This window comes from Bos indicus, chromosome 13, assembly GCF_029378745.1.
Source record: "Bos indicus isolate NIAB-ARS_2022 breed Sahiwal x Tharparkar chromosome 13, NIAB-ARS_B.indTharparkar_mat_pri_1.0, whole genome shotgun sequence".
Lineage (NCBI taxonomy): Eukaryota > Metazoa > Chordata > Mammalia > Artiodactyla > Bovidae > Bos > Bos indicus.
This window is the reverse complement of record NC_091772.1, coordinates 3,192,431-3,209,666: the sequence shown is the minus strand read 5'-3', so window position 1 is coordinate 3,209,666 and position 17,236 is coordinate 3,192,431. Positions and strand designations below refer to the sequence as shown.

At 41.4% G+C, this 17,236-nt stretch overlaps 1 long non-coding RNA gene across 1 annotated transcript in view; it reads left to right on the top strand.

Moving 5' to 3' along the window:
• The window catches only part of LOC139186430 (uncharacterized), a 161,176-nt gene that overhangs the window by 129,092 nt on the left and 14,848 nt on the right, over positions 1-17,236 (top strand). The gene's annotated exons all lie outside the window — the stretch shown is intronic.

Here is a 17,236-nt window from a genome sequence, read left to right as displayed (position 1 = left end):
GCACCCCACTCCAGCACTCTTGCCTGGAAAATCCCATGGATGGAGGAGCCTGGTAGGCTGCAGTCCATGGGGTCGCTAAGAGTCAGACACGAATGAGCGACTTCACTTTCACTTTTCACTTTCATGCATTGGAGAAGGAAATGGCAAGAACACTTGCCTGGAGAATCCCAGGGATGGGGGAGCCTGGTGGGCTGCCATCTATGGGGTTGCAGAGAGTCCAACATGACTGAAGTGACTTAGCAGCAGCAGCATCTAGAATTGGACCCAGGAGGAGCTGTTGGGGACAGAAAGTTGGCCAATCAATAGTTATTGACCTCATGTCTGAAACTTCAAGAGAATTTTTCTCTGGCTTAACAAAAACTACATTCACAATGCCAGATTCCCAGTGCATAAATAACCAACTGGAAATTCCCAAAGACAGGAGTGTCAGGAACTCTGAGCCACTCAGATGTTCTTTCCCTATACTTCTGTATGGGGTTGCATGGTCCTCATTTTAGCAGAGGGTTCCAAGAAGCAGATCTTGAAATGAGAATTCACATGTGACTTGATTTATTGAGGAAGTTCTCTTGGAAAAAACTGGGTGTGGAAAGCAGGACAGAGGAGGAAAGAAGCCAAGTCAAGTTGAAGCCTTAGTCTTAACCCTCAGGAGTGGTTGGTAATGTCAATTACACCTCAAATTTTGGCCTAACTTCAAGACAAAAGAGCTGGGATTTCCTCTTCCCAACCCAGTCAATCATTGGCTAGGGACTACTTTTGAGAATGTATAAGCCAAGGAACTTCTATCTCTCAAGCTGATAGCCCCAGGGGGCTTCTCCACAGAGCATCATAGAGATGAACAACTGGAATCAAAACACTTAGAAGGCAAGGAAAGGCACATTAAAAAGGTCAAAGTCACCCAAGGGAATCTGAGTGGAGCACCATTGGAGATGCTACACATTTATGATGATTTTAAGGGACTGGAAAATGCCAGTTTCTGCAAACATACAGTTTATTTTATTGTTTTTAGTGTTATAAAATTTGGAGGGCATAGGAGTTAGCCTTAGAAAGTTTGAGTTTTAGTTCATGCTCTGGGGAAGCCTTACAAATAGCTGTGAAAAGAAGAGAAGCAAAAAGCAAAGGAGCAAAGGAAAGATATAAGCATCTGAAAGCAGAGTTCCAAAGAATAGCAAGAAGAGATAAGAAAGCCTTCCCCAGTAATCAATGCAAAGAAATAGAGGAAAACAACAGAATGGGAAAGACTAGAGATCTCTTCAAGAAAATCAGAGATACCAAGGGAACATTTCATGCAAAGATGGGCTCGATAAAGGACAGAAATGGTATGGACCTAACAGAAGCAGAAGATATTAAGAAGAGGTGGCAGGAATACACAGAAGAACTGTACAAAAAAGATCTTCATGACCAAGATAATCATGATGGTGTGATCACTCACCTAGAGCCAGACATCCTGGAATGTGAAGTCAAGTGGGCCTTAGGAAGCATTACTATGAACAAAGCTAGTGGAGGTGATGGAATTCCAGTTGAGCTCTTTCAAATCCTGAAAGATGATTCTGTGAAAGATGATTCTGCACTCAATATGCCAGCAAATTTGGAAAACTCAGCAGTGGCCACAGGACTGGAAAAGGTCAGTTTTCATTCCGATCCCAGAGAAAGGCAATGCCAAAGAATGCTCAAACTACCACACAATTGCACTCATCTCACACGCTAGTAAAGTAATGCTCAAAATTCTCCAAGCCAGGCTTCAGCAATATGTGAACCGTGAACTTCCAGATGTTCAAGCTGGTTTTAGAAAAGGCAGAGGAACCAGAGATCAAATTGCCAACATCCGCTAGATCATGGAAAAAGCAAGAGAGTTCCAGAAAAACATCTATTTCTGCTTTATTGACTATGCCAAAGCCTTTGACTGTGTGGATCACAATAATGTGGAAAATTCTGAAAGAGATGGGAATACCAGACCACCTGACCTGCCTCTTGAGAAATTTGTATGCAGATCAGGAAGCAACAGTTAGAACTGGACATGGAACAACAGACTGGTTCCAAATAGGAAAAGGAGAGTACATCAAGGATGTATATTGTCACCCTGCTTATTTAACTTCTATGCAGAGTATATCATGAGAAACGCTGGACTGGAAGAAGCACAAGCTGGAATCAAGATTGCCGGGAGAAATATCAATAACCTCAGATATGCAGATGACATCACCCTTATGGCAGAAAGTGAAGAGGAACTAAAAAGCCTCTTGATGAAAGTGAAAGAGGAGAGTGAAAAAGTAACATTCAGAAAACGAAGATTGTGGCATCTGGTCCCATCACTTCATGGGAAATAGATGGGGAAACAGTGGAAACAGTGTCAGACTTTATTTTTCTAGGCTCCAAAATCACTGCAGATGGTGACTGCAGCCATGAAATTAAAAGAGGCTTACTCCTTGGAAGGAAAGTTATGACCAACCTAGATAGCATATTCAAAAGCAGAGACATTACTTTGCCAACAAATGTCCCTCTAGTCAAGGCTATGGTTTTTCCAGTGGTCATGTATGGATGTGAGAGTTGAACCGTGAAGAAAGCTGAGCACCAAAGAATTGATGCTTTTGAACTGTGGTGTTGGAGAAGACTCTTGAGAGTCCCTTGGACTGCAAGGAGATCCAACCAGTTCATTCTGAAAGAGATCATCCCTGGGATTTCTTTGGTAGGAATGATGCTAAAGCTGAAACTCCGGTACTTTGGTCACCTCATGCGAAGAGTTGACTCATTGAAAAAGACTCTGATGCTGGGAGGGATTGGGGGCAGGAGGAGAAGGGGACGACAGAGGATGAGATGGCTGGATGGCATCATTGACTCGATGGACGTGAGTCTGAGTGAACTCTGGGAGTTGGTGATAGACAGAGAGGCCTGGCGTGCTGCGGTTCATGGAGTCACAAAGAGTCGGACACGACTGAGCGACTGAACTGAACTGAACTACTTCCCAAGAACAGTCAGTCTAAAGCCAGGTCTTGGACTTTTCCTGGTGGTCCAGGGGATAAGAACCCACCTGCCAATGCAGCAGACATGGGTTCGATCTCTGGTCCAGGAAGATTCCACATGCCTTGGGGCAACTAGGCCCCCCATGCACCACAACTACTGAGCTGGTGCCTTAGAGCCTGCGCTTTGCAACAAGAGAAGCCACCACAATGAGAAAGCCCAAGATACAGAGTAGGCCTTGCTCAATGCAACTAGAGAAAACCCACATGCAGCAATGAAGACCCAGCACAGACAAAAAGAAAATAAATAAATTGTTAGGAAAAAAGCTACAAAGCTGGGTCTTGTATTGGCAGTTCAGGGCATGCAAACTACATTGACATTGGAGTCATTACATATTCATCAACCAAGTCAACAGATTGTTAAGCCCAAGTCCACGATGAAAGACTTCCTATGTTACAGCTTCCCTGCTACATTGCTTTATATAAATGGTAGCTCAGACAGTGGTTTTAAGATCTTATTTTAGCATCCTTTAATGTATGAGGAAACTTCAAGCTTGCTTCTGACTTCAGTGAGTTTGAAGATGAGCCTCTTACTTCTTTTGGGACACTTTTTTTCTCGTTACCCCATAGGAACTCAGATTTCTCCATTGGCTTCTGGATCTGGAGTTCAGTGAGTCTGCAAATACAATCCCAGTTACTCTTCTGTGTTCTGTGTTCACTTCCGTTTCTGGCTTTCAGAAATGTTTATCTCAGTTTTTGGAATGGTCATATTGTTTAAATTCTTCTTTTTGATGTCATATTCTGTATCAGTCAGTTATTGCTGCATAATACAGTACCCCTGAAAAATGAGTGATTTACTACAAGTCGTGAACTCACATTCATGTATCTGGGCTTTACCTGGGGTTTGGCTAATCTGGGGTGGGTTCTGCTGGGCAACTCTGCTTCACTCTGCAAGAAGTGAGATGTGGGAATAAAAATTTTGGCTTCTTTATCCTCTTGCTATCTCATCTCCTGTTTGTGTCCCCTCCTCCCACCTCATTCTCTGCCAATTAGCCAAGTTCATCTGTAGCTGAAGAACTAGGGTACCATTTAGAAGTCCATAAATGTCAGTCCCCTGAAGCACAGAGCTGGGTAGAGAAGGTGAGGGGGCAACACAGAATATCTAGTCTGATCCAAGGGACGTCATAGATAGTTGATAAAGCACTGGGAGACACAGGGCACATGCAAACAGAAAACCAAGACTCTTGAGTCTCAGAGAGGTGTGATCCCCCAAGTCAGATTTTTGGAAAATCACTCCTTTGGGGTTTTAGGAAATTGGCAACTCTTGGCCTAGATGGGGGACACAAAGGCAGGAGTCCCAGGAACTCCAAGGGGCAAAATCCTGTTGCCTTTGAAAACCATCTTGCACTCAAAGAACTATGGCACCCTTTGGACCTTTTATTACTTCGGTCTCGTTAATCTGGTCTTTGTACTGAGAAGAATGAAAGGAGGGCAAATTTTTCCATTCAATGAACATTGAAGTGGCAGTCGAGTAAGCTATTGAGTTCCAGCTCTGCCACCGTCAAATTCTGTGACCTTGGACAATACATGTGGCTTGTTGAGCCTCAGGTTTCCTCCTGCAGAAAATGAGGAGGTTGAATCAAATGCTTTCACTTCTTTGAAAATTCAGTAGCTATGGTTTATAAACGGGATGAATGACACTTGCAATTTTGTTTTCTTTTTATTGAAAAATATTTCACTCTGACTGTCCATGCTCTGGTCTCTTTACTGAATTACTCGAACTAATGGGAATCTAGTGAAAGAGCTTTGTATTTTCACTTTTCCTTTCCTTAATTCTTAAAACCATTATTTTCTTCTCTGCCTCCCAGGCAAAGGAGAGCCAGCCCTGACAGCCACCCAAGGCAAAACATGGTTTGACAGTGATAAAATGAAAGAGCTAGCTGCCTGTAAATTTAGATCTCTAGCATAGATACTGATTTCCTAGCCTCATGGACATCCCAGTAATTATCTAGAATTATGCATAATTTACCTACTTACATTTTCTAAGAAACTGTCAGTTTTCAGGTCAGAGTTTGACAATTTATTGGTTTGTCCTGTGGAAATAAATTGGGGGCATCAGGGGCTGGAGTCTTTAGTGTGTGCAGTTGGGGCCATAGATGTGAAACGGCCTCCTATTTATAGCTGAGCAAGCTTAATTGTTGCTTTTCAATCTAAATAGAAAGGCTCTGTTTACTGCTGCTTTTAATTGTTGCAAGTGGTGAAAAAGCATGCAGGGCCTCTTCAGTAAAGGCAATTTAATAAAAGCATTTTGTCAATAAATTATTATTGCCATCATGAAAGCCATGCTCAGCATTCAAATATAAAGCAAGCAACAGCTTGGCTTCTCCCTTTGATGGACTCAGCACAATGCTTTTACATTTTCTTAATTCATTCTATTTTTTCTCCTGTTTTTCATGGACTATTAGAGCTGATAAGGGCACTGTGGATCTTCTTAATCTCTAGCCCTTATTTTACAAAGGAAAGTCTCTGAATTACCTGTTCAGGGCTGGGACATGATTGTGTCTAGAGTCTTTTTTTTTTTTTTTTTCTTTTTAAAGATCATTTGAGAAATCAGAAAATCAATCTGCTTTCTGTGAGTGCTTAGTTGAAAGGGGATTATGGAACCCACCAAAACATTACTTGCATAGTTCTCTTTTGTAAAACTCTTATCAAAATTTTCTACCAAGTATATCACTTTAGCTTCAATTTCCAGGGAACTGAGTAACACAGTATAATGATCCAACCCAGAAGGAAGTTCTCTGTGTGGAAGGCAGGGGATCATATTCTTCACAAATGACCACACAATATTTCCAGGATTGCATACTCTTCCAGAACCTTGCCTTCCTCCTTCAGTTCATGTTTCCTTCTCTTGAACCTGGACTTGTCTTGATGAGTAGAATGCAACCAAAACCACTTTGTGTGACTTCTGAGGCGAGGTCCTAAAAGGCACTGTGTTTCCACTTCCTTTCAGGATGCTTGGAACACAGCCACTGTGTAGAGAGGAAGTTCAGGTTGCATGAAGGAGCCCTACATAGGTGTTCAACAGGGCCGACAGTTGGCATTGACATCAGAGTGATTTTGAGCTGCTCCAGCTGATGACAAGTGCAACTGACAGCTCTCTGTTGGGTCCTGTTGAAATTGCAAGTTCTTAAAGAAAATAAATATTGTTGGTTGAAGCCACTACATTTTGACATGTTATACAGCCACCAAAACTGGAATTCTGTGATACAAATACTATCCCCTTGCATCTCAATTCTCTTTAAAGTCTATCTTCCCCTTTCCTTTATAATGGGCCCTTGTCCATTTTCTTTATTTTTACTAGGGACCTAATGCTACTTCCTCTCGGCTACCGCCCCTGACCTTGGATGCAGGGTAGCTCCTCTTGGCTGCGCTCTGCGTGCCGTTGCAGCCGCCCAACACAAGCTGGAATCCTTATCTTTGACAAAGGAGGCAAAAATATACAACGGATTAAAGACAATCTCTTTAACAAGTGGTGCTGGGAAAACTGGTCAAGCACTTGTAAAAGAATGAAACTAGAACACTTTCCTGGAGAAGGAAATGGCAATCCACTCCAGCACTCTTGCCTGGAAAATCCCATGGATGAAGGAGCCTGATAGGCTACAGTCCATGGGGTCGCAAAGAGTCAGACACGACTGAACGACTTCACCTCACTAGAACACTTTCTAACACCATACACAAAAATAAACTCAAAATGTATTAAAGATCTCAACATAAGACCAGAAACTATAAAACTCCTAGAGGAGAAAATAGGCAAAACACTCTCCGACATACATCACAGCAGGATCCTCTATGACCCACCTCCCAGAATATTGGAAATAAAAGCAAAAATAAACAAATAGGACCTAATTAAACTTAAAAGCTTCTGCACAACAAAGGAAACTATAAGCAAGGTGAAAAGATAGCCTTCAGAATGGGAGAAAATAATAGCAGGGGAAGCAACTAATAAACAACTAATCTTAAATATATAAAAGCAACTCCTACAGCTCAATTCCAGAAAAATAAACGACCCAATCAAAAAATGGGCCAAAGAACTAAATAGACATTTTTCCAAAGAAGACATACAGATGGATAACAAACATGAAAAGATGCTCAACATCACTCATTATCAGAGAAATGCAAATCAAAACCACAATGAGGTACCATTTCATGCCAGTCAGAATGGCTGCGATCCAAAAGTCTACAAGCAATAAATGCTGGAGAGGGTGTGGAGAAAAGGGAACCCTCTTACACTGTTGGTGGGAATGCAAACTAGTACAGCCACTATGGAGAACAGTGTGGAGATTCCTTATGATCCAGCAATCCCACTGCTGGGCATAGACACTGAGGAAACCAGAATTGAAAGAGACACGTGTACCCCAATGTTCATCGCAGCACTGTTTACAGTAGCCAGGACATGGAAGCAACCTAGATGTCCATCAGCAGATGAGTGGATAAGAAAGCTGTGGTACATATACACAATGGAGTATTACTCAACCATTAAAAAGAATACATTTGAATCAGTTCTAATGAGGTGGATGAAACTGGAGCCTATTATACAGAGGGAAGTAAGCCAGAAAGAAAAACACCAATACAGTATACTAACGTATATATATGGAATTTAGAAAGATGGTAACAATAACCCTGTATACGAGACAGCAAAAGAGACACTGATGTATAGAACAGTCTTTTGGACTCTGTGGGAGAGGGAGAGAGTGAGATGATTTGGGAGAATGGCATTGAAACATGTATAATACCATATATGACATGAGTCGCCAGTCCAGGTTCCATGCACGATACTGGATGCTTGGGGCTGGTGCACTGGGACAGCACAGAGGGATGGTATGGGGAGGAAGGAGGGAGGAAGGTTCAGGATGGGGAACATGTGTATACCTGTGGCAGATTCATGTTGATATATGGCAAAACCAATACAATATTGTAAAGTTAAAAAAGAAAAAAAAAGAAAATAAGTCTTATAAGTATTGTCAAAAAAAAAAAAAGATTTCCAGGAGAAATATCAATAACCTCAGATATGCAGATGACACCACCCTTATGGCAGAAAGTGAAGAGGAACTAAAAAGCCTCTTGATGAAAGTGAAAGAGGAGAATGAAAATGTTGGCTTAAAGCTCAACATTCAGAAAACGAAGGTCATGGCATCCGGTCCCATCACTTCATGGGAAACAGATGTGGAAACAGTGGAAACTGTCAGATTTTATTTTTTTGGGCTCCAAAATCACTGCAGATGGTGACTGTAGCCATGAAATTAAAAGACGCTTACTTCTTGGAAGAAAATTATGACCAACCTAGATAGCATATTCAAAAGCAGAGACATTACTTTGCCAGCAAAGGTCCGTCTAGTCAAGGCTATGGTTTTTCCAGTGGTCGTGTATGGATGTGAGAGTTGGACTGTGAAGAAAGCTGAGTGCCGAAGAATTGATGCTTTTGAACTGTGGTGTTGGAGAAGACTCTTGCGAGTCCCTTGGACTGCAAGGAGATCCAACCAGTCCATTCTGAAAGAGATCAGCCCTGGGATTTCTTTGGAAGGAATGATGCTAAAGCTGAAACTCCAGTACTTTGGCCACGTCATGTGAAGAGTTGACTCCTTGGAAAAGATTCTGATGCTGGGAGGGATTGGGGGCAGGAGGATAAGGGGACAACAGAGGATGAGATGGCTGGATGGCATCACTGACTCGATGGACGTGAGTCTGAGTGAACTCTGGGAGTTGGTGATGGACAGAGAGGCCTGGTGTGCTTCGATTCATGGGGTCGCAAAGAGTCGGACACGACTGAGCAACTGAACTGAACTGAACTAATACTACTTCAAATACCATTGCTACTACATCTATTGGTACTACTAAAAAAAATAAGATACTTTTTATAGCTAATGTTGAGTGCATATACCTACTGCACTCTACCTATAGATTTAAGTCCTAACATGTACTAATTTATCTAACCTTCATCTTAACCTGGGATGGGTTGAATTGTATCTGTCTTCCCCAAATTTACATGTTGAAATCCTATATCCCAGTATTTCAGAATGTCTGTATTTGGAGACAGGGTCCTTAAAGAGGTAAAATTAACTCATTAGGGTGGGCCTTAATCCAGTTGACTGGTATTCTTCTAAGAAGAGGAGATCAGGCCACAGACATGCACAGAGTAAAGACCAAGTAAAGACATAGACAGAAGATGGTCCAAGCCAAAGAAGCACAACCCTCTAGACACCTGATCTCAGATGTCTAGCCTCCATAAGTGTGAAAAGTACATTTATATTACAGTCTGTGGTATTTTTTAATGGCAGTTCTAGCAAATGAGTACACAACCTTAAAGCAGTATTGAGCTCAGATGAAGGGTCTACAGACACAGGAGCTGACACAGAGAGAAGGTAAGTGGCTTGCCCACGGTTAACACAACTTTATTTTCTTTCAAAAATAAGGAAAAATGGCCCAGAAATTTAACTTACATAAAGAGTTTCACAGTTAGTTTGAAGAAAGATTAAAAATTAGAAAAGTCAAACCTACCCTATGGTTGTACCATTTAGCAACAGAGTCCTCAGAAATATGTCCCACTAGTCCTCTTGGCTGAGTTAGGACAAAGTAGCTCCAGGGCAGGCGTGAATGCAGTCACGTTTCACCATGGCTGTGGATGCCAGCTGGGGCCAGAGCATTTCTCTCCCTCTCCCTCTCCATCTGCTTTCCACATCAACACTGATGCCCAGGGCAAAGCTGCACAGAAAAAGAGTGTGGGTTCCTGAACAACTGTGTGGAGTTGAGTCACTGTCCATCCATATTGAATGAATGAAAAGAATAAATCGTATTGGGTTAAACCAATGGATTTTGTGGGGCTTTGGTTTCATTTTGTTTTTACTGCTGTGAATTTACCCTTGCACATAGAGATTATGATTGGGATTAAACTAGTCAATGCCACTGCTGGGCCACAATAATTGGTTTAGGTTGGGTGCATGCCCACATGCACCAATGAGATATGAGGAGCTGTTTTCTGAGGGTTCTGGAAAAAGGAAGAGTCTTTCACTGAAACTATTAGAATTGATTCTCCTTTTCCACTTCTCTCCCAACTCAACATGCTAAGCAATTCAAACTTTCAATCTGCTGTAGCCTTTTGCTGGCAGGAGACCACTGTGTGGAGTCAGAGGGCAGAGAGATGGGGAAGCCAGGTGCTAATGACATCACTGGTTTGCTGGATGCAGCCTTGCCTGATTTATCTGTGAACTCCTTCAGTTCTTTAAGACAACTAGGTCACTTCATTGCTTGAGTCTGAGATTTCTGCTCTTAGAAACATACTCAGTGTTACTGAGCTCCAGCTGCCTACACAGAACCCATTAACTACCTTTTACTTCCTCACAGAACCTCTCTTTTACAGATGCCCCATCCTCATGTAGCCGCTATGACCCAGAGGATCCCCTTCAGCTTGAGGAGTGAGTCTGATGGGATTAAGAGTTATCCCCCTTGTCTGTGATTGGTTTGGGAAAAGTCATGTGACCCAGTTCTGGTCGATGACATGTGATGAGAGGATTCCTGGTTTCATTCAGGGAAGTTCTGGCTTGGTCTTAAGAGTAAACTATTCTCTCTTTCCATAACTGAAGTCAGATGAATCTACCATTGTCCCCTGGACAACTTTAAAACATGAAACCAACCACAGGAACAGCAAAGCCAGGGATTATATAGAAACTAAACTCCAGATAACAATATTGAGATCCTGGATCAACCAACTCTTATTACATTTCCTATTAAATGAACTTATATATCCCTTCATTAAAAAAGCTCATTTAGAAATAATTGAAAGTCATCCAGTTGTTTGAATAACTGAAAGTTAATGGCTGCATGAACTATCCCAGTGGTTCCAAATGCTTCCAATAGAGCAAATAATCTCTTTTCTCTGTCCCCAAAGAAATGATAGCCAATGTGTACTTTCCTCTTTCTATCTCTATCTCCTTAGGCTATAAATGGCCAAATGGTTTTCTTCTCACATGAAGAGGCATGGAATAAACTCCATGAAATCTCTTCAGACTAGTCTTGAAATAGAAAAAAGGTGTTGAAATACCTTAAAGTGGTCTGTGCTCTATGATACAGCCTAGAAGAGGCTATTTGACAATATCCTTTGCAGTAAGAAGAGCATCAGTTGGCATGTTGTTGGCCTCTTGAGTGAACAAAGGTCTAGAAAAGAGATCAGGCTTCTTTCTTCTCTTGTCCAAGATTGTTCTATGATTATATTCAGGGATTAATGACTGATGGTGAAAATGAAATTAGTTGTTAGTCTTAGCCAGGTAATTATGTTCCTGAACTATCAGGAGAGATGGACTTTGAGGCCTCTAATTACATAAAGAAAACTTTCAAGTGTCTAATCTTTATATATAGATTTGGTTCTTATATTTGTAAAATTTCTTCTTCCATTAATGCTACTTGTGTATATTATCAACTCTGGGGGGTAACTATAGCAGGTTTTGTCAATTTCATTATGCAAATAAATTTGAACAGGGAGAGTGACGATTTCTAGGCTGATTCTATTGGTAGACCACACACTGTATGATTTCAGTTCTTTTAGATCTATCGAGATTTATTTTACGACCCAGGAAATGGTCTATCTTGATCTATGTTCTGTTGGCAGTTGAAAAGAATGTGTGTTCCTCCAATGCTGGGGGATACTCTATAAATGTGGACTAGATCCTGTTGGTTGATGGTGTTGTTGAATTCTTGTATATCTTTTCCAATTTTCTAACAAGTTGTTCCGTCAAATATTAAAAGAGAGGGGTAGAAGTCTGAAACTGAACTTATAGATTTGTATACTTCTTTCAGTTTTATCAGGTTTGTTTCATATAGTTTGCATCTCTGTTGCCTGGGGGATACACAGTGGGTGTTACTATGTCTTCTTTGTGGATTGACCCTCTCATCAGTATATAATCTCTCTCACTAAGTCTGTAATTTTGTTTTTTGCTCTCAAGTCTAGTCTACTTTATCTGTTATTAACTATCATCTCCATTCAATAGATCTCATTCCATATCTTCCCCCTTACCAGCCCATTATCTCAAGTCTAGTCTACATTATCTGTTATTAACTAGCCATGCCTGCTTTCCTTTGATTACTGTTTCCATCATTTTACTTTCAACCTGTGTATGTTGTGATATTTGAAGTGAGTTTCTTGTAGACAATATATAGTTGGATTACATTTTTTAATCCATTCTGCCAAGGTCTTTTAACTGATATATTTAGACCATTTAAATTCAATGTACTTCAGGTGGCCCTAGTGGTGAAGAACCCACCTGCCAATGCAGCAGATGCAACAGACATGAGTTGGCTTTCTGGGTCAGGAAGGTCCCTGGAGAAGAAAAGGAAACCTACTCCTGTATTCTTGCCTGGAGAATCTCTTCGAGAGAAGAGCCTGACAGGCTACTGTCCATAGTGTCATACAGAGTCAGACACAACTGAAGTGACTTTGCACACATTGATATATTATTTTCCAGGTGACTCGGTGGTAAAGAATCCACCTGCCAATACAAGAGACATAAGAGATATGGGTTCGATCCCTGGGTTGGGAAGATCACTTGGAGAAGGAAATGGAATTCTGCTCTAGTATTCTTGCCTGGAAAATCCCACAGACAGAGGAGCCTGGCAAGCTATAGTCCGTGGGGTTGCAAAAGAGTCGGACATGACTTAGAACATATACATGACACATGCATTGATATATTAGGGCTTAAGTCTGCCGTTTCATTTTTCTTTTGTTTCTGTTTTTCATTTATGATTTTTTTTTGTTTTCATAGGAATTATTTGAAAAATTTTTTAGAATTGCACTTGAATTATCTGTAATGTTCATCAATAGTGTATCTCTTTGTGTAGTTTTTTCCTAATGGTTGCTCTTATATGTATGTATACATAAAACTCATCACAGTCTACTGTTGTCATCATTTTACTCATTTGAATGAAGTGTAGACAATCTTATCTCTTTATGTCCATTTATCCTCCTCTGTTCATAACATAATTTTCTTAAATATTTCCTCTACATATTTTAATAAGCATATCAGGCTATGTTATAATTTTTGCTTCAAATATCAAATATAATTTAGAAGTCTCAAGAAGAAAAGGTAATTCTGTTGTCATTATGCATAGTTTTGGTTACTGTATTTCTTCCTTTCTGATGGTCTAGGGTTTCTTCTTTTACCATGCTATTTCTTTTTAAAGAATAGCTGCCCAACTGAGACCAGAACCTCCAAGCTCAGCTCAGTCCCAATTGCAAGCCTTAGATTCAGGAGCTAAAGAAACAGCTATCATTTCAAGTCATTAATTTTGGAGTTGTTTATTACCAGCATTGCTGTAGTAATAGGTAACTGATATCAAATGGATGGGAGGCCCTGTACACCACACACACACACACACACACACACACACACCTCCAGCAGGCTCTGATGTGTGGAAAAGACTGAGATTGTTTGTAACCCTTGAAGGGAACAAGCCCAGCCCAATGGGTTTAGGCTCTGCCTTCTCAGTTTTTAAGGACCATCTTTTCTAGATTCAGAGATCCCCAGATAAAACAAGACTCTAAGGAATACTGTGTTCCCTTCTAAGTCTGCCCTAGCTTCCCAGGCAAGATGTAGAAAGGCCAGAGAAGCCCTCTCTCCTAGAGGGCAGGCTCTGTCACCTCCATGTAATAGATCTCATCCCATATTTTCCCCTCTTACCAGCCCATTATTACTATCTGCTGTCTTGCCCTCATGGTATTTTGTGCTATGGAGGCTGGTTATGGGCTTTCTCTAATTTGCATAAAAATCAAGAGTTCTCATTACATTCAAAGGAGAAAGGGTGTATCTTTTTATAAGCCACACCAAAGAATCCATGTTTGTTCTAGAACTAGGTTCATGCCCCTTCAGAGTAGAAGACTGTAAAGTTTCTAAAATGCTTATTGCTAAATTCCAGAGTCCCTCTTTCCACAATATGCCAGCAAATTTGGAGAATTCAGCAGTGGCTGCAGAACTGGAAAAGGTCAGTTTTCATTCCAATCCCAAACAAAGGTAATGCCAAAGAATGTTCAAACACAATGACACTCATCTCACATGCTAGTAAAGTAATGCTCAAAATTCTCCAAGCCAGGCTTCAAGAGTACGTGAACTGAGAACTTCCAGATATTCAAGCTGGATTTAGAAAAGGGAGAGGAACCAGAGATCAAACTGCCAACATCCATTGGATCATCGAAAAAGCAAGAGAATTCCAGAAAAACATCTACTTCTCCTTTATTGATTATGCTAAAGCTTTTGACTGTGTAGATCACAACAAACTGTGGAAAATTCTTCAAGAGATGGGAATACCAGACCTCTTAACTTGCTTCCTGAGAAACCTGTATGCAGGTCAAGAAGCAACAGTTAGAACCAGACATGGAATAATGGACTGGTTCCAAATGAGAAAGGAGTACATCAAGGCTGTATATTGTCACCCTGCTTATTTAACTTAAATGCAGAGTAGATCATGCAAAATGCTGGGCTGGATGAAGCACAAGCTGAAATCAAGATTGCCGGGAGAAATATCAATAACCTCAGATATGCAGATGACACCACCCTTATGGCAGAAAGTGAAGAAGAACTAAAGGGCCTCTTGATGAAAGTAAAAGAGGAGAGTGAAAAAGCTGGCTTAAAATTCAACATTCAAAAAATGAAGATCATGGTATCTGGTCTCATCACTTCATGGCTGGATTGGAAACAGTGAGAGACTTTATTTTTGGGGGCTCCAAAATCACTGCAGATGGTGACTGCAGCCATGAAATTAAAAGATGCTTGCTCCTTGGAAGAAAAGCTATGACCAACCTAGATAGCATATTAAGAAGCAGAGACATTACTTTGCTGACAGAGGTCTGTCTAGTTAAAGCTATGGTTTTTCCAGTAGTTATGTATGGATGTGAGAGTTGGACTATAAAGAAAGCTGAGTGCCAAAGAACTGATGCTTTTGGACTGTGGTGTTGGAGAAGACTGTTGAGAGTCCCTTGGACTGCAAGGAGATCCAACCAGTCCATCCTAAAGGAATTTAGTTCTGAATATTCATTGGAAGGACTGATGCTGAAGCTGAAACTCCAATACTTTGGCCACCTCATGCAAATAGCTGACTCATTGGAAAAGATCCTGATCCTGGGAAAGACTGAGGGCAGGAGGAGAAGGGGACAACAGAGGGTGAGATGGATGGCGTCACTGACTCAATGAACATGAGTTTCAGCAAGCTCTGGGAGTTGGTGATGGACAGGGAGGCCTGGAGTGCTGCGGTCCATGGGGTCAGAAAGAGTCGGACACGACTGAGCGACTGAAGTGAACTGAACTCTTTCCATAAAGAGGGTCTCTCTAGCCTTATTTCCATAAACAATTTCTTTTGTTTTTTTGTTTTTTCTTAAACCAATGGTGTCCCTGAACTCAGAGAAGTCAGGATAAGGCTTTGTTTAAGAATTTTTTTTCTGTTTCTAGCCATATTTAGTGAAAATGTTAGTCATTTAGTCATGTCCAACTCTTTGTGACACTATGGACTGTAACTCGCTAGGTTCCTCTGTCCATGGAATTAATTCTCCAGGCAAGAATACTGGAGTGGGTAGCTGTTCCCTTCCCCAGGGAATCTTCCTGACTCAGGGGTTGAATCTTGGTTTTCTGCATTGCAGGTGGATTCTTTACTATCTGAGTCACCAGGGAAGTCCAGCAGATAAGTAACCAGTCATTCATTTGACTCCACGGGAGGGGATCCTAATGCTTACCCCCATGGTGAGAGTTGGGGGACAGAAGAAGGGAGCATTTTCTGAGGAAGCATCTCTCCTGGGATGCCATGCTGGGTGGTATGAGTATATCACCTCATCTAAGACTTACTACAACCCCTGATATTGATACTACTGTTATATTCATTTTATAAACAAGGAAATGAAGGTTCAGTAAGGGGAAGCACTTAGCAAATGTCAATCAACAAAAGAATGTAACTTCTACAGGCCTGCTCAGTTCAGTTCAGTTCAGTCGCTCAGTCGTGTCCGATTCTTTGCAACCCCATGAATCGCAGCACACCAGGCCTCCCTGTCCATCACCAACTCCCGGAGTTCACCCAGGCTCACGTCCATCGAGTCAGTGATGCCACCCAGCCATCTCATCCTCTGTCGTCCCCTTCTCCTCCTGCTCCCAATCCCTCCCAGCATCAGAGTCTTTTCCAATGAGTCAACTCTTCGCATGAGGTGGCCAAAGTACTGGAGTTTCAGCTTCAGCATCATTCCTTCCAAAGAAATCCCAGGGCTGATCTCCTTCAGAATGGACTGGTTGGATTTCCTTGCAGTCCAAGGGACTCTCAAGAGTCTTCTCCAACACTACATTCTTCGGTGCTCAGCCTTCTTCACAGTCCAATTCTCACATCCATACATGACCACTGGAAAAACCATAGCCTTGATTAGATGAAACTTTGTTGGCAAAGTAATGTCTCTGCTTTTGAATATGCTATCTAGATTGGTCATAACTTTCCTTCCAAGGAGTAAGCGTCTTAATTTCATGGCTGCAGTCACCATCTGCAGTGATTTTGGAGCCTAGAAAAATAAAGTCTGACACTGTTTCCACTGTTTCCCCATCTATTTCCCATGAAGTGATGGGACCGGATGCCATGACCTTCTTTTTCTGAATGTTGAGCTTTAAGGCAACTTTTTCATTCTCCACTTTCACTTTCATCAAGAGGCTTTTTAGTTCCCCTTCACTTTCTGCCATAAGGGTGGTGTCATCTGCATATCTGAGGTTATTGATATTTCTCCCAGCAATCTTGATTTCAGCTTGTGCTTCTTCCAGCCCAGCATTTCTCATGATGTACTCTGCATATAAGTTAAATAAGCAGGGTGACAATATATAGCCTTGACGTACTCCTTTTCCTATTTGGAACCAGTCTGTTGGTCCACTTCCAGTTCTAACTGTTGCTTCCTGACCTGCATAAAGATTTCTCAAGAGGCAGATCAGGTGGTCTGGTATTCCCATCTCTTGAAGAATTTTCCACAGTTGATTGTGATCCACACAGTCAAAGGCTTTGGCATAGTCAATAAAGCAGAAATAGATGCTTTTCTGGAACTCTCTTGCTTTTTCCATGATCCAGCAGATGTTGGCAATTTGATCTCTGGTTCCTCTGCCTTTTCTAAAACCACTTGAACATCTGGAAGTTCACGGTTCACATATTGCTGAAGCCTGGCTTGGAGAATTTTGAGCATTACTTTACTAGTGTGTGAGATGAGCGCAATTTTGTGGTAGTTTGAGCATTCT